Genomic DNA, 20,830 nt, shown 5'->3' on the forward strand with positions numbered 1-20,830 from the left:
TGCTGCTGTGCTACAAATAGGTTGGACCGGATGAGATGAGGTAAGGCTTCTTTAAATTAAGCATATTTAGGTTACTTTCTTGGAAATAAGCACTGCTATTTTCCAAGAAACAGTGACATAATATTTGCAGTTCTTGACTTCATCTTAGCAGAACCCAAAGGTATACCTGCTGTGTTAGATTGAGTGAAGCGTTGATGTGCAGGGGTCAGAGGTTTTTTTTGTTTGAACGCTTTATGCTTGTTGACTTGTTTGTTGTTGTTTTTGTTCTTCAATTCCCTTGTTTTGCTTTGAGTCCGGTGTCCTGTGTCATGTGGAAGTCCTGTGAAGAAAAGTGCAAAATAAAGCATCAAAACCTCGATGTAATTGAAAAGTTAACCACCATGGTCGGTTAATCCATATCATCATTAAAAGTGTTACTGAACGCATTGATGATACATTCAAATTCGCTTTTCCAAAACTAAGTGAAAACTACACCGCTAGTGACTCTAAAATAAACGACTAACGAAATAAACTAAGTGTCTCCGGCATTACGACTTCAAATAATAAAGTACGGAAACGTGACATGACAAAAAGATACCTAACGATAAAACAAAAATGCCTCCCGGATGAAAACGCACAGCTTTTTTTAAACCGACCGCACATGGCCCTGATGTAACTACTCCGATGTTTCCAGCATTGCAGGTTTCATACGGCGAGGTTGGTTAGTTCCGTACTTAGTAATGCTTGTGTGAAAAGCGCTTAGCGAGGCGCAGAAGGTCCAAGACACAAATATGTGCTTGAACGCATAGAGATAGCAAGCGCTTACCTCCGACAGCAATAGACGGGCTCGTCCGGGATTTGAACCCGGGGCCTCTCGCACCCGAAGCGAGAATCATACCCCTAGACCAACGAGCCTATGATGGCGACCCAAGGGTCCCAATTCTGGACCGCGCCGCTACCTTCAAAATGTGCAGGCAGCAATTTCGAGCGCACTGTCCGCATGCACTATCATTTCAAGAGCTCACAGTGTAAGGTTACTGGTGACGTCATTTGGCGACCAAAACGTTGGTAACACGAAAATGGATGAAGAAAGTGGACTGTGACAGAAAAGGACAGGAGGGCACGACTGAGGACGCATTGAGGAACAACGTACAGGGCAGAATGAAAGTGTGTGCACGACAGACGACAAAGCAACACCGGGGACATAGGACTTCGATAAAGGGCAGAGATCCAAGAGAGAACAGCTAAAAACCGGAACTTGTCTCCCCCGCCCACCATGGCCAGCCCTTCTCTCCCATCATGTCTTGGACTGAATGTGACCGGTCAGGCCTTGCTCTGTTCTGCCTTTTTGCTGGTCCTGCATTCTGTTCCAACGGTTTCTCCACATGCATCGTCATAAATAAGTTGATGCTACGAGAGCTATGCTTCCCCGCGACAGCCTAAAGCCAACGCTTTACACGATAACCTCGGTGGGTTTGGTCAGTGTGCTTGGGGCTGTACACCATGTGATGTGAAAGTAACAGCGCAGACCAAAATTGGGGCATCACAGGGTATTTCATCGAATCATTGGTCTAGGGGTATGACTCTCGCCTAGAGTGAGAGATGAGATGTCCCGGGTTCAAATCCCGGTCGAGCGCAGTTGTTGCTTTCAGTGGTGCTACTGGTAGTTTTTCCTGCACATCGATCTCTATCATTGTTAACATCAGGCTTCCTGGGACGTTCTAAGCCTTGCCGTGGTATATTTGAAAGCATGTGCGCTATGTGGTGTGTACATTGATGTCATGCTGGATCCGATGAAAATCAATTCGGTATAAACCGACACTCAGTACGCTTTCAGCAAGCTTTTCGGTGAAGCGAACGTTAGAAATAATAGCATCGTATGGACCTTCACCTTTTAGCGAACGTGGGCAGCTTTTCAATGAAGCAAAACCAAAGAGCAGCTGCACCGAGTTGTAACGTCCTAGATACGGTCCGCGCCATTGCTTTCACATTATCCTGTCCTGTCTCACAAGATCACCAAGTAAGACACGTCAACAAAAGTCCAACGGTCACGGCTAAGCTTTGTTCCCTAGGCCTTGCTCCCTGCCGACAGTCCGTAGCCAGCGCTTTACGTCACGAGATTATGCGTCAGCGGGTGTGGCCATAACGCCGACAATCGTCGTATGATGCAAAAGTAGTCTTGTTTGCGTACGTGCCCCTTGTGGCTCCGGCTTTACCTGCGGGAGAAAAGTCCCACTGACTCTCGGATCCGTCTGTTCAACCGCACCACTCCGAAAACCGGCTGCTCCAAAAGCCGCCCCGCGGCTGCCGCACCTGACCACAGTCCATACTGGCTGCGCCTGCCGCCGGCGGTCACGGGCGCATCAAGCAGCCGCGAGCCCATGGCCCAGTCCGCCGACACACGACCCAGCGCGGCGCCACTCGAGCACCGCCGACCGCCTCTACACGAGCACATGCACTGCGCACGCACAGGGGCGCGTCCAGGCCTGCCGTGCGGCGGTGTTGCTCACCCGGCATTAAGGGCCCGGACCAGGTATGCAGGTGTGATTCTCGCTTGGGGTGCGAGCGGTCCCGGGCTCAAATCCCGGACGGCTCCGGTTATGGATGTTAAGGATACCCGCATGCTAACCCAAAGCGTTCAACGACATGGATTTTCGGGTCATTCTGTGCTTTTTCACTGTGAGTTTGATCTGTGTGACGGAACAACAATAAGCAAAAAAGCACAAAGCATGTGGGACATTGCCTTCAAAACCGCCCGCAGCCAGAGGCTACGAGCTGATTGGTTGGAATGGTCACCGTTGAGGCACTGGGCCATCACGCGAAGATGTCTCCGAACTCATAAGCCCTTCTCACGGTCGGGATTGATCGACACTGGCGCGTTCCTCCTACAACAATAACCGGGCTCGTCCGGGATTTGAACCCGGGATCTCTCGCACCCAAAGCGAGAATCATACCCCTAGACCAACGAGCCGACGGCAGTTTTGATCACATCACAATTCCGGTCCCTGCATTACGTTCACATCTTACAGGCAACAGCTGCCGGTGCACTGGCCACATCCACCGTCGCACAAGCTCGTGGCATGCGCTGGCCACAGACTGCCGCCGGGGAGCATAGCGCAGGGAACAGGGCTTAGCCGTGACCGTTGGACTTGTGTCAATAACTGCATGGCAATGCATGGGGCCATATAACTTCAACCAGAGTTTCTCCCCAAACGTCTTCGTTAGAAGGATAGGCCAGAGCGGTCTGCCTTCTGCCCTGCCAAACAACAGGGGGACGTGGCGGAGCAAGCCGCCAATTAGGCGGCTTTTCATTCCCGCCAAGGTGTGGCGGAAATGAAAAAGACGGAATAGAATAGAGAACAACGTAGGGACAAAGCAGCACAAGGAAAAGCACAGGCCGAAGTGCGGGATTGGAGATGGAACAAAATTTCACGCTATTTGATTCAACAGGACTTGTGAGCTATAAATCAGGTGTTAAGGCATGCGAAGCTTTCAGTACAAAATATGGCTGACGTTATTCAAAAGCTACCCACAATTGTTGATTTACCAATATAATCCTTAACCAGTGTTATGGAGCCCAGTAACAATCAATACCAGCCTTCTTTTCCAAAACATGAGTTAAACTTACACCACTCACCGAACCGCACCTAATCTCCGAACCCACTGCCTGCACCCAGTATCGTCTCAAGAGATCATAATGGAATGTACTGTTTCTTAGTGCGGTCGATATGTAGAAACAATTGGAGAACCGAGAACCGATGCAGACTGAGACAGGACCGGGTGGAAGGACACGACTGATAGCCCTGGGTGGAGCAGCGTGCAAGGCGGAGCGAAAGGGCGTTCACGGCAGAGGACTCCTGGGAAAGCGTAGAGATGCACGGACTGAAGACAGAACCGGAAGACAGAACACAGAGTACCAGGCAGAGGAAAGGAGAAAGGAGAGGGAACGGAGAACAGATGAAAGCAGGATCCCTTCTATCTTACTGCCCGTCCCAGCTCGTCTCGTCCTGCTCAGTACGGGACATGACCGGCCGTGCCCTGCTCTGTCTTCTATCTGTTTGTTGGTCCAGCCTTCTGTCTTAACGGCTCCTCCACATGCAATGCCACAAGTATTTTGAAGCTTGCACGTCATTGCAACCCCAATTTTCACGGCCAAGCTCAACTACTAGGGCTGCTAGAACTTCCTCACGACAGTCTGTCCCTAGCGCTTTACGGGATAACCTTGTGAGACGATGGTAGGTGTGGCCAGTGTGCTCAAAGCCGTACACCGTGCGATGTGAAAGTAACGGCGCGGAGCGGAATTGGGACGTTACTATACGTTGTATCGGCTCGTTGGTCTAGGGGTATGATTCTCGCTTAGGGTGCGAGAGGTCCCGGGTTCAAATCCCGGACGAGCCCAGTTATTGCTGCTGATGGTACTCCTGGTGGTCCTTCCTTCGCATTGACCTCTGTCATTGTCAACATCATACTTCCTGGGATGTTCTTAGCTTCGCTATGGTATATCCGAAGGTATGTTTGTTGCGTGTGTCCTAGAACTGCCGACTTCAGGTATAAAGCAGCACCCTATAAGATGGACGTTTTGACTTCTTTTCCCCATGTTTTATGTGAATGTTTCACTCCTACCTGTTATTGTTTAACCGTGCATAGCAAAACCATACTTTCCTTTCCGAGGTTTTAAGATGTCATCCGAAACCGAGCTCACTTCAAACCATCAAGCATGAACAAGGCTCCACACAGCCTGGACACCTGCGGCTATATCGCGCCTCACTTACATCTGATCCTGTATATGTATGCACAGAGCAAACCAGGCACCTTCAAATCCAAGAGCCCCGGCGGCTCCAGCCGCCTGCATACATCAAGCTTGGTTTGTTTTCAACATGCAGCACAAGTTCCAAATGCAAGGTTTTCACGCATCCCCTTTGTTGTAGCACCACGCAAGCACCACACCACCAAAGAATAGCCTGGTACAAACACCAGCAAAGTCTGGTAGAAAATTTTACATCATGGATATCTTTTACCCGAAGAAACTGGACCACTGAATTGCGTCACTCCCGAAATGCAGGAGTGAAAACTCAAGAAATGTCTTTTATATGAAATTTAAAAGCTGAATATCACTATTCGAGCACTTCTGTTCACAGAAATTTAGTCAAGTGAACCGATTATAAAAGTTTAACAGCAAACTAAAGTTACCGCCTACAGCTTAAAATGTTGAACAATTTCTCTGCAGAATGTTCCATATGCAAACTTGCGCATATTCTGTACATGAATTCGATTTCTTCGCCAGCCGCCCAAACATGCTTGATGTCCACCCAAAAGTGAGCAATTCATAGGGGATGAAGGAGACAATTTGAAGTACGAAACTTATTTTTAACACCATTTTTGCCGTGTTCAAATTCCAGTTAGCTGTTTCTTTTGTTCCATTGCGGGGCTTCATAATGATAACTAAAGCCCTTCTAGGCTCAATACCTTATCACTGTACAGTTTCCTAGCATACATGGCTTTGGGACAGACCTGGCGCAGCTAATACGGAGGTGTTTGGCAGCGAACTTCTGTTTTATTATTCAGACTCCGTCTAATTTACTTCCCATTTTAATCTCGTAATTCGGTGGGCATGATTGATATTGTTTTTTTGTGGTTGGAAGGGATAACCCTGTCTATCAGCAAACCGTTCGAAAAATGTTTTATGCTTCAAATAACCTTCATCATGTTTCCATCACACCTGTTGTTATTTAGGTGAGTTGAGATGGTATTCAACATATGGGCTGCTCTGAATTAGGTTAAGGTGGTTAATTGCATGGCAAGTGTCAGAAGGAATTTGGCAGCATTAGAGATTCAAAAATGCGGCTGTGCTACAAATAGATTGGACCTGATGAGATAAAGTAAGGCTTCTTTAGATTAGGCATAATTAGATTACTTTCATGGAAATAAGCATTGCTATTTTGCAAGAAAAGGTGACATAATGTTTGTATTTCTTGACTTCATCTTAACAGGAGTCAGAGGTATACCTGCTGTGTTTGGTTGAGTGATGCGTTAACGTGCAGGGGTCAGAAGCTTTTTTGTTTGAACGCTTTATGCTTGTTGACTTGTTTGTTGTTGTTTTTGTTCTTGAATTCCCTTGTTTTGCTTTGAGTCCGGTGTCCTGTGTCATGTGGAAGTCCTGTGAAGAAAAGCGCAAAATAAAGCATCAAAGCCTTGATGTAATTGAAAAGTTTATCACCATGGTTGGTTGATCCATATCATCATTAAAAGTGTTACTGAAAACATTGATGATAGATTCAAATTCGCTTTTCCAAAACTAAGTGAAAACTGCACCGCTAGCGACTCCAAAATAAACGACTAACGAGGCATTACAACTTCAAATAATAAAGTACGGAAACGTGACATGACAAAAAGGTACCTAACGATAAAACCAAAATGCCTCCCGGATGAAAACGCACAGTTTTTTTTTAACCGACCACACATGGCCCTGTCGCAACTTCTCCGCCGTTTCCAGCATTGCAGATTTCATACGGCGAGGTTGGTTAGTTCCGTACTTAGTAATACCTGTGTGAAAAGCGCTGAGCGAGGCGCAGAAGGTCCAAGACACAAATATGTGCTTGAACACATAGAGATAGCAAGCGCTTATCTCTGACAGCAATAGCCGGGCTCGTCCGGGATTTGAACCCGGGACCTCTCGCACCCGAAGCGAGAATCATACCCCTAGACCAACGAGCCGATAACGGCGTCCCATGGGTCCCTATTCTGCGCCGCGCCGCTGCCTTCAAAATGTGCAAGCGCACAGTTTCGAGCGCACTGTCCGCACGCACTATCATTTCAAGAGCTCACATTGTAAGGTCATTGGTGACGTCATTTGGGGACGAAAAAGTTGGTAACCCGGAAATCGATGCAGAAAATGGACTGTGACAGAACAGGATAGGATGACACGACTGAGGACGCATTGAGGAACAACGTACAGGGCAGAATGAAAGTGTGTGCTCGGCAGACGACAAAGCAACACTGAGGTCATAGGACTTGGGATAAAGGGCGGAGATCCAATAGAGAACAGCTAAAAACAGGAGCTTGCCTCTCCCGGCCACCATGGCCAGCCCATCTCTTCCATCACGTCTCGGACTGAACGTGACCGGTCAGGCCTTGCTCTGTCTCGCTCAGGGTGCGGGTCCCGGGTTCAATGCCCGGACGAGCCCAGTTGTTGTTGTCAGTGGTACTCCTGGTAGTCCATTCTCCGCATCGATCTCTATCATTGTCAACATCAGGCTTCCGGGGATGCTCCTAGCTTTGCTATGGTATATTCGAAGGTATGTGTGCTGTATGGTGTGCGCACTGAAGGCATTGATATCATGCTGGAGCCGATGCAAATTAAATTGGTATGAGTCGGTCCTTAGTACGCGTTCAGCAAGCTCAACCCCAGACCAACGAGCCGATGAAGCGTGCCTTAACGTCCCAATTCCGGGCCGCGCCGTTGCTTTTACACCGCACTGTGTACGGTTCCAAGCACACCAGTCATACCTACCACTGTCTCGCAAGCTATCCCGTAAAGCGCTAGCTGCAGACGGTCGTGAGGAAGCTCTAGTTCTAGTACCTGCAATGATGATTGCTCTAGTACGATATTACATTAGCTCTTGTAGCCCTAGTAGCCAAGCTTTGCCGTGACAATTGGGGTTGCTGGACTAGGAAACGGCAAAAGACAGAACAAGGCATGGTCGGTCATGTCCCGTCCTGAGCGAGACGAGAAGAGATGGGACGTGCAGCAAGACAGAAGCTTTTATCTGTTCTCTGCCCCTTCTCCCTCCTCTTTTCTTCTGACTTGTGCTCTGTTCTCTATACGCCGCATTCATCTTCGGTCCTTACATTTATGACATACTTTAGAAAAAGAAAGCAGGGATTCGTGGTTACTGAGTTCCATAGCACTTTTCAGGGGATCATATCCATAAATCAACAATTGTGGGTAACTTTTGAATTACGTCAACCACGTTTTGTTAGGTAAGCCTTTGCATGCTTTAAGCACCCGACTGATAGCTCGCAAATCCTGTAGAATCGAACAGCATGACGTTTTGTTCCTTCCCCCATCCCTCACTTTGGCCTGTACTTTTCGCTGTTCTGCTTTGTCTCCACGCTCTTCTCTACTTTGTTTCGTCTTTTTCATTCCTGTCACACCTTGCTCTGCCCTGTCCCCCTGTCCTTTGGCAGGACAGAAGACAGACCGCTCTAGCATATCCCTCTAACGAAGTCACGTGGGGAGAAACTCCCGTTCGTCACTTCGTCCCATGCATTGCCATGCAGTTATCGACACAAGTCCAACGGTAGTGCTAAGCTCTGTTGCCTGCGCTATGCTGTTGCCTGCGGCGGTCCGCTGCTAGCGCAAGTCACGAGCTCGTGCGAAGGTGGATGTGCTCAGCGCACCGGCAGCTGTTGCCAACAAGATGTAAACGTGATGCAGGGACCGGAATTGGGATGTGTAAGCGGAAACTGTCGGCTCGTCGGCCTGGGGGTATGATTCTCGCTTTGAGTGCGAGAGGTTCCGGGTTCAAATCCCGGACAAGCACGGTTATTACTGTAGGAGGAACGTGCCTGCGGTACGGCTGGTGTCGAATCAGCGAGTTCGGCGGGGGGCACTCGTGAAAAGGGGAACGTGGGCGGAAAGAAAAAAGGTGGCGAAAGAAGGAGGAGAGAAGAGGAAGAGAAGAGAACAGGGAGAGGATAAATGTGGCAAATGTGATGGAGGACCTCCTGAACGCCAAATTGATGTATGTCGACAGAAACATCTGTATCGTCTTGATTTTGCTGTTCTGATTGCTGTTGTGACTTGCAGTTACCGACGGCGGCAGCCGTGTGATACTGCGCCGGCAACAGAGAAGCTCGGCCGCGTGGCGAGTACTGCTCCGATATAACCCAATGTGGGTGTGGCCAGTGTGCTCGAAGCCGTGTGGTGTGGAAGTAACGGCGCGGCCCGGAATTGGGACGTTACATGACATGTAATCGGCTCGTTGGTCTAGGGGTATGAGTCTCGCTTAGGGCGCGAGAGGTCCCGGGTCCAAATTTCCGGACGAGGCCGGTTATTGCTGTCATTGATAATCCTGGTAGCCCTTTCCCCGGAGCGACCCAGTGCAAGACTATGGGCTGCTGTTAGTTGCGTTCATGTCATGAAAAGTTGACTGGTTTGAAGCACGTAGCTAATCGTCAGCGTTTTAACGTAAAAAGCCCTGCCGATCTAGGATTGTTGCTTGTGGACACCTGAGCTGTAGCTCTAGAGGTAGCCGGAGGATGTTGGAGAGACGCATGTCAAAAATTCACCGGGGGCCTTCTTCTGCTGAGTGTAACAGTGCCGTTGAGATAAGAGGCTGAGCATCGCTGGTGTGGGCCTCCCGCATTGCCCGTCGCACGTCTAGCTTAGCGTGCTGATCGGTGGACAGACGTGGGATAAAACGTTTTTTATGTCCGTCATATTGCACATAAAGATGAATAAAGGCGTTAGTGGTGTCCAAAAATGTCGTTTGCAACTGTTGATTCCAGTATTGCATGGGTTTTGTTCTAAATGAATGGGATCGTGTTGGGAAGTGTGACTTCTGCACCAGTCATGATAATGCGATGATAATGAAGGTCGCCTGCACGCTCAGCTCGTTGTACAGTGGCACGACAAAACCATAGGTGATAATGTTGGCAGGTGCTTGTAGAATCGTGCGTCCTGTCCTGCCGCTACACAATCCCATGTCGGCATCCTCTGGGCAAGTAAAAAATCCCGTCAGTAAAAAAATATTTTCGGTAAATATAGGGCTAAAGGGATGCAGTTTTGCAAAATACATAGGGTTGAAGAATGGAGGGTTGGGTGCAAGAAAAAGTGACTAAGTATGCCTCCAAAATGCACTCAAAGCAGTTTTCTCCACATATTTGACGCACTTTCTTTTCACTGTATGGAACAGGGTGTGGTTTCTCAAACTTGGTTTGGGGGCTAAACCTAAAAAATGTAATTAACAAAGACTAATGCTTGAAAATGATAACCAAACACAGGAAGCTATATCCATGGTTAGGAGGCACAATCCCCCCGACCCCACCCCCATCTGAATAGGAAACCACACACCTCTAAACTGGTTATATTAAGTATACCCTTGTCTGATAATTCTATTTCTTCAGTTTCAACCATCATTCAGTGACTGATGATTAGCAAATGATACTTGAGTGCGAGTGAACTCTAAAAGCAAAAATGTTTGTTCGCTGTGCCGCATTGCATTAAATTTCGCTTTGTTTTGTGGTTTATTACATTAAGAGTTATATTACAAAGGTTTCTGAAACATCCGGCTCCAGGTAATAATTTAGACGGTTCCAAATTTCGTCGTTGACGGAAAGGCACTTTTCTCACCCCTGTCCAAGAGTCCGGAGTTCTTGTGAGTTCGGTCATATATTCGCTTGATAGTCTGATTCTTTAACGGTAGTCATTGCAACCAACCAAACCATGCCTTCTGCCGGAAAACTCAAGACCATGGTTAACGGGAGCATGACACCTTTTTGCATTTTCCACTAGTTTTTACCAGTGTTCACAACCAGACGCGCAAGTTTTCTCCGTCAGAACAGTTGCATCAAAATCCTTCGGAATTCCTCAGAACTTTTAGGTGAAGTAGCCACTTTTCACTACACGAGCACCGCAGATCGCGTCTGCACGAGCATACGCCATGCGCACGCATAGGGGCGCACCCAGGTCTGCCGTACGGCCGTTTCGTTCACCCCGCCTCATTGGCACGGGCCAGGTATCCGCCGTGTTATTCTCGCCTGGGGTGCGATGGGTCAAGGGTTCAAACGACTCCGGTTATTGATTTTAAAAATACACACATACAAATTTAAAGCGTTGAAGGACATAGGGGTTTTCGAGCTATTCTGTGCCTCGTCACCATGGGTTTGATCTATGTAACGGAACAACCATAAGCGAAAAGTACAAAACGTGCAGTATACTGCCTTTCACAATGTCTGCAGCCGGGATGCGCGTGATGATGTAAAAGATGTGAAAGTAACGGCGCGGAACGGAATTGGGACGTTACTATACGTTGTATCGGCTCGTTGGTCTAGGGGTATGATTCTCGCTTAGGGTGCGAGAGGTCCCGGGTTCAAATCCCGGACGAGCCCCGTTATTGCTGTTGATGGTACTCCTGGTGGTCCTTCCTTCGCATTGACCTCTATCATTGTCAACATCATGCCTCCTGGGATGTTCTTAGCTTCGCTATGGTATATCCGAAGGTATGTTTGCTGCAGTGTGTCCTAGAATTGCCGACTTCAAGTGTAAGGTAGCACCCTATAATAGGGACGTTTTCACTCCTTCTCCCCATATTTTATGTGAATGTTTCACTCCTACCTGACATTACCTAACCGTGCATATCAAACCCATATTTCCCTTTCTGAGGTTTTACGATGTCATCCGAAACCGAGCTCACTTCAAACCATCAAACATAAACAAGTCTCCCCACAACCTGGACATCTGGTTATGGATGTTAAGGATACCTGTATGCTAACCCAAAGCGTTCAACGACATATGGATTTTCGGGTCATTCTGTGCTTTTTCACTGTGAGTTTGATCTGTGCGACGGAACAACAATAAGCAAAAAGCGCAAAGCATGCGGGACATTGCCTTGAAAACCAGCTGCAGCCAGAGGCTACGAGCTGATTGGTTGGAATGACCACCGTTGAAGCACTGGGCCATCACGCGAAGATGTCTCCGAACTCATAAGCCCTTCTCACGGTCGGGATTGTTTGACACTGGCGCGTTCCTCCTACAACCATAACCGGGCTCGTCCGGGATTTGAACCCGGGACCTCTCGCACCCAAAGCGACAATCATTACCCTAGACCAACGAGCCGACGACATCTTTTGATCACATCCCAATTCCGGTCCCTGCATTACGTTCACATCTTACAGGCAACAGCTGCCGGTACACTGGCCACATCCACCGTCGCACAAGCTCGTGACATGCGCTGACTACAGACTGCCGACGGGGAGCATAGCGCAAGGAGCGGGGCTTAGCAGTGACCGTTGAACTTGTGTCGATTACTGTATGGCAATGCAGGGGGCCATATAACTTCAACCAGAGTTTCTCCCCACATGACTTCGTTAGAATGATAGGCTAGAGCGGTCTGCCGTCTCTCCCGCCAAACAACAGGGGAACGTGGCAGAGCAAGGTGGGGCGGAAATAAAAAAGACGGCATAGAATAGAGAACAACGTAGGGACAAATTGGCACAAGGAAAAGCACAGGCCGGGGTGTGGGACTGGAGAAGAAACAATATTTCACGCTATTTGATTCAACAGGACTTGTGAGCTATTAATCAGGTGCTTAAAGCATGCGAAGCTTTCAGTACAAAATATGGCTGACGTAGTTGAAAAGCTTCCCACAATTGTTGATTTACCAATATGATCCTTAACCAGTGTTATGGAGCCCAGTAACAATCAACACCAGCTTTCTTTTCCAAAAAATGAGTTAAACCTACACCACTCACCGAACCACACCTAATCTCCGAACCCACTGCCTGCACCCAGTATCGTCTCAAGAGATCATAATGGAATGTACTGTTTCTTAGTGCGGTCGATATGTAGAAACAATTGGGGAACCGAGAACCGATGCAGAAAACGGACTGAGACAGGACCGGATAAAAGGACACGACTGATAGCCCTTGGTGGAGCAGCGTGCAGGGCGGAGCGAAAGGGCGTGCACGGCAGAGGACTCCTGGGAAAGCGTAGAGATGCACGGACTGAAGACAGAAACGGAAGACAGAACACAGAGTACCAGGCAGAGGAAAGCCAAAAGGAGAGGGAGCAGAGGACAGATGAAAGCAGAATCCCTTCCATCTTGCTGCCCGTCCCATCTCTTCTCGTCTCGCTCAGGACGGGACATGACCGGCCATGCCTTGCTCTGTCTTTTACCCGTTTGTTGGTCCAGCTTTCTGTCTTAACGGCTCCTCCACATGCAATGCCACAAATATTCTGAAGCTTGCACGTCATTGCAACCCCAATTTTCACGGCCAAGCTCAACTACTAGGGCTACTAGAGCTTCCACACGACAGTCTGTCCCTAGCGCTTTACGGGATAACCTTGTGAGGCGATGGTAGGTGTGGCCAGTGTGCTCAAAGCCGTACACCGTGCGATGTGAAAGTAACGGCGCGGAGCGGAATTGGGACGTTACTATACGTTGTATCGGCTCGTTGGTCTAGGGGTATGATTCTCGCTTAGGGTGCGAGAGGTCCCGGGTCCAAATCCCGGACGAGCCCAGTTATTGCTGTTGATGGTACTCCTGGTAGATATTCCTTCGTATCGACCTCTGTCATTGTCAACATCATGCCTCCTTGGATGTTCTCAGCTTCGCTATGTTATATCCGAAGGTATGTTTGCTGCAGTGTCCTAGAATTGCCGACTTCAGGTATAAAGCAGCACCCTATCAGAAGGGCGTTTTCCCTCCTTTTCCCCATGTTTTATGTGAATGTTTCACTCCTACCTCACATTGCCTAACCGTGCATATCAAACCCATATTTCCCTTTACGAGGTTTTTATGATGTCATCCGAAACCGAGCTCACTTCAAACCATCAAGCATAAACAAGGCTCCACACAACCTGGACACCTGCGGCTATATCCCGCCTCACTTACATCTGATCTTGTATATGTATGCACAGAGCAAACCAGGCACCTTCAAATCCAAGAGCCCCGGCGGCTCCAGCCGCCTGCATACATCAAGCTTGGTTTGTTTTCAACATGCAGCACAAGTTCCAAATGCAAGGTTTTCACGCATCCCCTTTGTTGTAGCACCACGCAAGCACCACACCACCAAAGCATAGCCTGGTACAAACACCAGCAAGGCCTGGTAGAAAATTTTACATCATGGATATCTTTTACCCGAAGAAACTGGACCACTGAATTGCGTCACTCCCGAAATGCAGGAGTGAAAACTCAAGAAATGTCTTTTATATGAAATTTTAAAGCTGAATATCACTATTCGAGCACTTCTGTTCACAGAAATTTAGTCAAGTGAGCCGATTATTAAAGTTAAACAGCAAACTAAAGTTACCGCCTACAGCTTAAAATGTTGACCAATTTCTCTGCAGAATGTTTCATATGCAAACTTGCGCATATTCTGTACATGAATTCGATTTCTTCGCCAGCCGCCCAAACATGCTTGATGTCCACCCAAAAGTGAGCAATTCATAGGGGATGAAGGAGACAATTTGAAGTACGAAACTTATTTTTAACACCATTTTTGCCGTGTTCAAATTCCAGTTAGCTGTTTCTTTTGTTCCATGGCGGGGCTTCATAATGATAACTAAAGCCCTTCTAGGCTCAATACCTTATCACTGTACAGTTTCCTAGCATACATGGCTTTGGGACAGACCTGGCGCAGCTAATACGGAGGTGTTTGGCAGCGAACTTCTGTTTTATTATTCAGACTCCGTCTAATTTACTTCCCATTTTAATCTCGTAATTCGGTGGGCATGATTGATATTGGTATTTTGTGGTTGGGAGGGATAACCCTGTCTATCAGCAAACCGTTCGAAAAATGTTTCATGCTTCAAATAACCTTCATCATGTTTCCATCACACCTGTTGTTATTTAGGTGAGTTGAGATGGTATTCAACATATGGGCTGCTCTGAATTAGGTTAAGGTGGTTAATTGCATGGCAAGTGTCAGAAGGAATTTGGCAGCATTAGAGATTCAAAAATGCGGCTGTGCTACAAATAGATTGGACCTGATGAGATAAAGTAAGGCTTCTTTAGATTAGGCATAGTTCGATTACTTTCATGGAAATAAGCATTGCTATTTTGCAAGAAAAGGTGACATAATGTTTGTATTTCTTGACTTCATCTTAACAGGAGTCAGAGGTACACCTGTTGTGTTTGGTTGAGTGATGCGTTAATGTGCAGGGGTCAGAAGCTTTTTTGTTTGAACGCTTTATGCTTGTTGACTTGTTTGTTGTTGTTTTTGTTCTTCAATTCCCTTGTTTTGCTTTGAGTCCGGTGTCCTGTGTCATGTGGAAGTCCTGTGAAGAAAAGTGCAAAATAAAGCATCAAAACCTTGATGTAAATGAAAAGTTAATCACCATGGTTGGTTGATCCATATCATCATTGAAAGTGCTACTGAAAACATTGATGATAGATTCAAATTCGCTTTTCCAAAACTAAGTGAAAACTGCACCACTAGCGACTCCAAAATAAACGACTAACGAGGCATTACGACTTCAAATAATAAAGTACGGAAACGTGACATGACAAAAAGGTACCTAACGATCAAACAAAAATGCCTCCCGGATGAAAACGCAGTTTTTTTTTAACCGACCACACATGGCCCTGCCGCAACTTCTCCGCCGTTTCCAGCATTGCAGATTTCATACGGCGAGGTTGGTTAGTTCCGTACTTAGTAATACTTGTGTGAAAAGCGCTGAGCGAGGCGCAGAAGGTCCAAGACACAAATATGTGCTTGAACACATAAAGATAGCAAGCGCTTATCTCTGACAGCAATAGCCGGGCTCGTCCGGCATTTGAACCCGGGACCTCTCGCACCCGAAGCGAGAATCATGCCCCTAGACCAACGAGCCGATAACTGCATCCCATGGATCCCTATTCTGCACCGCGCCGCTGCCTTCAAAATGTGCAAGCGCACAGTTTCGAGCGCACTGTCCGCACGCACTATCATTTCAAGAGCTCACAGTGTAAGGTCATTGGTGACGTCATTTGGGGACCAAAAAGTTGGTAACCCGGAAATCCATGCAGAAAATGGACTGTGACAGAACAGGATAGGAGGACACGACTGAGGACGCATTGAGGAACAACGTACAGGGCAGAATGAAAGTGTGTGCACGACAGACGACAAAGCAACACTGAGGTCATAGGACTTGGGATAAAGGGCGGAGATCCAATAGAGAACAGCTAAAAACAGGAGCTTGCCTCTCCCGCCCACCATGGCCAGCCCATCTCTTCCATCACGTCTCGGACTGAACGTGACCGGTCAGGCCTTGCTCTGTCTCGCTCAGGGTGCGGGTCCCGGGTTCAATGCCCGGACGAGCCCAGTTGTTGTTGTCAGTGGTACTCCTGGTAGTCCATTCTCCGCATCGATCTCTATCATTGTCAACATCAGGCTTCCGGGGATGCTCCTAGCTTTGCTATGGTATATTCGAAGGTATGTGTGCTGTATGGTGTGCGCACTGAAGGCATTGATATCATGCTGGAGCCGATGCAAATTAAATTGGTATGAGTCGGTCCTTAGTACGCGTTCAGCAAGCTCAACCCCAGACCAACGAGCCGATGAAGCGTGCCTTAACGTCCCAATTCCGGGCCGCGCCGTTGCTTTTGCACCGCACTGTGTACGGTTCCAAGCACACCAGTCATACCTACCACTGTCTCGCAAGCTATCCCGTAAAGCGCTAGCTGCAGACGGTCGTGAGGAAGCTCTAGTTCTAGTACCAGCAATGATGATTGCTCTAGTACGAGATTACATTAGCTCTTGTAGCCCTAGTAGCCAAGCTTTGCCGTGACAATTGGGGTTGCTGGACTAGGAAACGGCAAAAGACAGAACAAGGCATGGCCGGTCATGTCCCGTCCTGAGCGAGACGAGAAGAGATGGGACGTGCAGCAAGACAGAAGCTTTTATCTGTTCTCTGCCCCTTCTCCCTCCTCTTTTCTTCTGACTCGTGCTCTGTTCTCTATACGCCGCTTTTATCTTCAGTCCTTACATTTATGACATACTTTAGAAAAAGAAAGCATGGATTCGTGGTTACTGAGATCCATAGCACTTTTCAGGGGATCATATCCATAAATCAACAATTGTGGGTAACTTTTGAATTACGTCAACCACGTTTTGTTAGGTAAGCCTTTGCATGCTTTAAGCACCTGACTAATAGCTCGCAAATCCTGTAGAATCGAACAGCATGACGTTTTGTTCCTTCCCCCATCCCTCACTTTGGCCTGTACTTTTCGTTGTTCTGCTTTGTCTCCACGCTCTTCTCTACTTTGTTTCGTCTTTTTCATTCCTGTCACACCTTGCTCTGCCCTGTCCCCCTGTCCTTTGGCAGGACAGAAGACAGACCGCTCTAGCATATCCCTCTAACGAAGTCACGTGGGGAGAAACTCCCGTTCGTCACTTCGTCCCATGCATTGCCATGCAGTTATCGACACAGGTCCAACGGTAGTGCTAAGCTCTGTTGCCTGCGCCTGTTGCCTGCGGCGGTCCGCTGCTAGCGCAAGTCACGAGCTCGTGCGAAGGTGGATGTGCTCAGCGCACCGGCAGCTGTTGCCAACAAGATGTAAACGTAATGCAGGGACCGGAATTGGGATGTGTAAGCGGAAACTGTCGGCTCGTCGGCCTGGGGGTATGATTCTCGCTTTGAGTGCGAGAGGTTCCGGGTTCAAATCCCGGACAAGCACGGTTATTACTGTAGGAGGAACGTGCCTGCGGTACGGCTGGTGTCGAATCAGCGAGTTCGGCGGGGGGCACTCGTGAAAAGGGGAACGTGGGCGGAAAGAAAAAAGGTGGCGAAAGAAGGAGGAGAGAAGAGGAAGAGAAGAGAACAGGGAGAGGATAAATGTGGCAAATGTGATGGAGGACCTCCTGAACGCCAAATTGATGTATGTCGACAGAAACATCTGTATCGTCTTGATTTTGCTGTTCTGATTGCTGTTGTGACTTGCAGTTACCGACGGCGGCAGCCGTGTGATACTGCGCCGGCAACAGAGAAGCTCGGCCGCGTGGCGAGTACTGCTCCGATATAACCCAATGTGGGTGTGGCCAGTGTGCTCGAAGCCGTGTGGTGTGAAAGTAACGGCGCGGCCCGGAATTGGGACGTTACATGACATGTAATCGGCTCGTTGGTCTAGGGGTTTGAGTCTCGCTTAGGGTGCGAGAGGTCCCGGACGAGGCCGGTTATTGCTGTCATTGACAATCCTGGTAGCCCTTTCCCCGGAGCGACCCAGTGCAAGACTATGGGCTGCTGTTAGTTGCGTTCATGTCATGAAAAGTTGACTGGTTTGAAGCACGTAGCTAATCGTCAGCGTTTTAACGTAAAAAGCCCTGCCGATCTAGGATTGTTGCTTGTGGACACCTGAGCTGTAGCTCTAGAGGTAGCCGGAGGATGTTGGAGAGACGCATGTCAAAAATTCACCGGGGGCCTTCTTCTGCTGAGTGTAACAGTGCCGTTGAGATAAGAGGCTGAGCATCGCTGGTGTGGGCCTCCCGCATTGCCCGTCGCACGTCTAGCTTAGCGTGCTGATCGGTGGACAGACGTGGGATAAAACGTTTTTTATGTCCGTCATATTGCACATAAAGATGAATAAAGGCGTTAGTGGTGTCCAAAAATGTCGTTTGCAACTGTTGATTCCAGTATTGCATGGGTTTTGTTCTAAATGAATGGGATCGTGTTGGGAAGTGTGACTTCTGCACCAGTCATGATAATGCGATGATAATGAAGGTCGCCTGCACGCTCAGCTCGTTGTACAGTGGCACGACAAAACCATAGGTGATAATGTTGGCAGGTGCTTGTAGAATCGTGCGTCCTGTCCTGCCGCTACACAATCCCATGTCGGCATCCTCTGGGCAAATAAAAAATCCTGTCAGTATAAAAATATTTTCGGTAAATATAGGGCTAAAGAGATGCAGTTTTGCAAAATACATAGGGTTGAAGAATGGAGGGTTGGGTGCAAGAAAAAGTGACTAAGTATGCCTCCAAAATGCACTCAAAGCAGTTTTCTCCACATATTTGACGCACTTTCTTTTCACTGTATGGAACAGGGTGTGGTTTCTCAAACTTGGTTTGGGGGCTAAACCTAAAAAATGTAATTAACAAAGACTAATGCTTGAAAATGATAACCAAACACAGGAAGCTATATCCATGGTTAGGAGGCACAATCCCCCCGACCCCACCCCCATCTGAATAGGAAACCACACACCTCTAAACTGGTTATATTAAGTATACCCTTGTCTGATAATTCTATTTCTTCAGTTTCAACCATCATTCAGTGACTGATGATTGGCAAATGATACTTGAGTGCGAGTGAACTCTAAAAGCAAAAATGTTTGCTCGCTGTGCCGCATTGCATTAAATTTCGCTTTGTTTTGTGGTTTATTACATTAAGAGTTATATTACAAAGGTTTCTGAAACATCCGGCTCCAGGTAACAATTTAGACGGTTCCAAATTTCGTCGTTGACGGAAAGGCACTTTTCTCACCCCTGTCCAAGAGTCCGGAGTTCTTGTGAGTTCGGTCATATATTCGCTTGATAGTCTGATTCTTTAACGGTAGTCATTGCAACCAACCAAACCATGCCTTCTGCCGGAAAACTCAAGACCATGGTTAACGGGAGCATGACACCTTTTTGCATTTTCCACTAGTTTTTACCAGTGTTCACAACCAGACGCGCAAGTTTTCTCCGTCAGAACAGTTGCATCAAAATCCTTCGGAATTCCTCAGAACTTTTAGGTAAAGTAGCCATTTTTCACTACACGAGCACCGCAGATCGCGTCTGCACGAGCGTACGCCATGCGCACGCATAGGGGCGCACCCAGGTCTGCCGTACGGCCGTTTCGTTCACCCCGCCTCATTGGCACGGGCCAGGTATGCGCCGTGTTATTCTCGCCTGGGGTGCGATGGGTCAAGGGTTCAAACGACTCCGGTTATTGATTTTAAAAATACACACATACTAATTTAAAGCGTTGAAGGACATAGGGGTTTTCGAGCTATTCTGTGCCTCGTCACCATGGGTTTGATCTATGTAACGGAACAACCAGGTATAAGGTATAAAGCAGCACCCTATAAGAAGGACGTTTTGACTTCTTTTCCCCATGTTTTATGTGAATGTTTCACTCCTACCTGTTATTGTTTAACCGTGCATATCAAAACCATACTTTCCTTTCCGAGGTTTTAAGATGTCATCCGAAACCGAGCTCACTTCAAACCATCAAGCATGAACAGGGCTCCACACAGCCTGGACACCTGCGGCTATATCCCGCCTCACTTACATCTGATCTTGTATATGTATGCACAGAGCAAACCAGGCACCTTCAAATCCAAGAGCCCCGGCGGCTCCAGCCGCCTGCATACATCAAGCTTGGTTTGTTTTCAACATGCAGCACAAGTTCCAAATGCAAGGTTTTCACGCATCCCCTTTGTTGTAGCACCACGCAAGCACCACACCACCAAAGAATAGCCTGGTACAAACACCAGCAAAGTCTGGTAGAAAATTTTACATCATGGATATCTTTTACCCGAAGAAACTGGACCACTGAATTGCGTCACTCCCGAAATGCAGGAGTGAAAACTCAAGAAATGTCTTTTATATGAAATTTAAAAGCTGAATATCACTATTCGAGCACTTCTGTTCACAAAAATTTAGTCAAGTGAGCCGATTACAAAAGTTTCACAGCAAGCTAAAGTTACCGCCTACAGCTTAAAATGTTGACCAATTTCTCTGCAGAATGTTCCATATGCAAACTTGCGCATATTGTGTACATGAATTCGATTTCTTCGCCAGCCGCCCAAACATGCTTGATGTCCACCCAAAAGTGAGCAATTCATAGGGGATGAAGGAGACAATTTGAAGTACGAAACTTATTTTAACACCATTTTTGCCGTGTTCAAATTCCAGTTAGCTGTTTCTTTTGTTCCATGGCGGGGCTTCATAAGGATAACTAAGGCCCTTCTAGGCTCAATACCTTATCACTGTACAGTTTCCTAGCATACATGGCTTTGGGACAGACCTGGCGCAGCTAATACGGAGGTGTTTGGCAGCGAACTTCTGTTTTATTATTCAGACTCCGTCTAATTTACTTCCCATTTTAATCTCGTAATTCGGTGGGCATGATTGATATTGGTATTTTGAGGTTGGGAGGGATAACCCTGTCTA

The 20,830-nt window shown here is 47.7% G+C and overlaps 5 non-coding genes across 5 annotated transcripts; 2 read left to right on the forward strand and 3 right to left on the reverse strand.

The window, feature by feature from the left end:
- Positions 1–822: 822 nt before the first annotated feature.
- Positions 823–894, reverse strand: TRNAP-CGG (transfer RNA proline (anticodon CGG)). Its single transcript has one exon. It is a non-coding gene; the product is annotated as a tRNA-Pro (tRNA).
- A 1,984-nt stretch (positions 895–2,878) lies between these two features.
- Positions 2,879–2,950, reverse strand: TRNAP-UGG (transfer RNA proline (anticodon UGG)). The gene has a single exon. It is a non-coding gene; the product is annotated as a tRNA-Pro (tRNA).
- A 1,355-nt stretch (positions 2,951–4,305) lies between these two features.
- On the forward strand, positions 4,306–4,377 carry TRNAP-AGG (transfer RNA proline (anticodon AGG)). The gene has a single exon. It is a non-coding gene; the product is annotated as a tRNA-Pro (tRNA).
- A 2,244-nt stretch (positions 4,378–6,621) lies between these two features.
- TRNAP-CGG (transfer RNA proline (anticodon CGG)) lies at positions 6,622–6,693 on the reverse strand. Its single transcript has one exon. It is a non-coding gene; the product is annotated as a tRNA-Pro (tRNA).
- Positions 6,694–11,019: 4,326 nt separating this feature from the next.
- TRNAP-AGG (transfer RNA proline (anticodon AGG)) lies at positions 11,020–11,091 on the forward strand. The gene has a single exon. It is a non-coding gene; the product is annotated as a tRNA-Pro (tRNA).
- The last annotated feature ends 9,739 nt before the right edge of the window (positions 11,092–20,830 follow it).

Source organism: Pollicipes pollicipes, unplaced genomic scaffold, assembly GCF_011947565.3.
Source record: "Pollicipes pollicipes isolate AB1234 unplaced genomic scaffold, Ppol_2.1 Scaffold_6138;HRSCAF=7277_pilon_pilon_pilon, whole genome shotgun sequence".
In the NCBI taxonomy this organism is placed as follows: domain Eukaryota; kingdom Metazoa; phylum Arthropoda; class Thecostraca; order Pollicipedomorpha; family Pollicipedidae; genus Pollicipes; species Pollicipes pollicipes.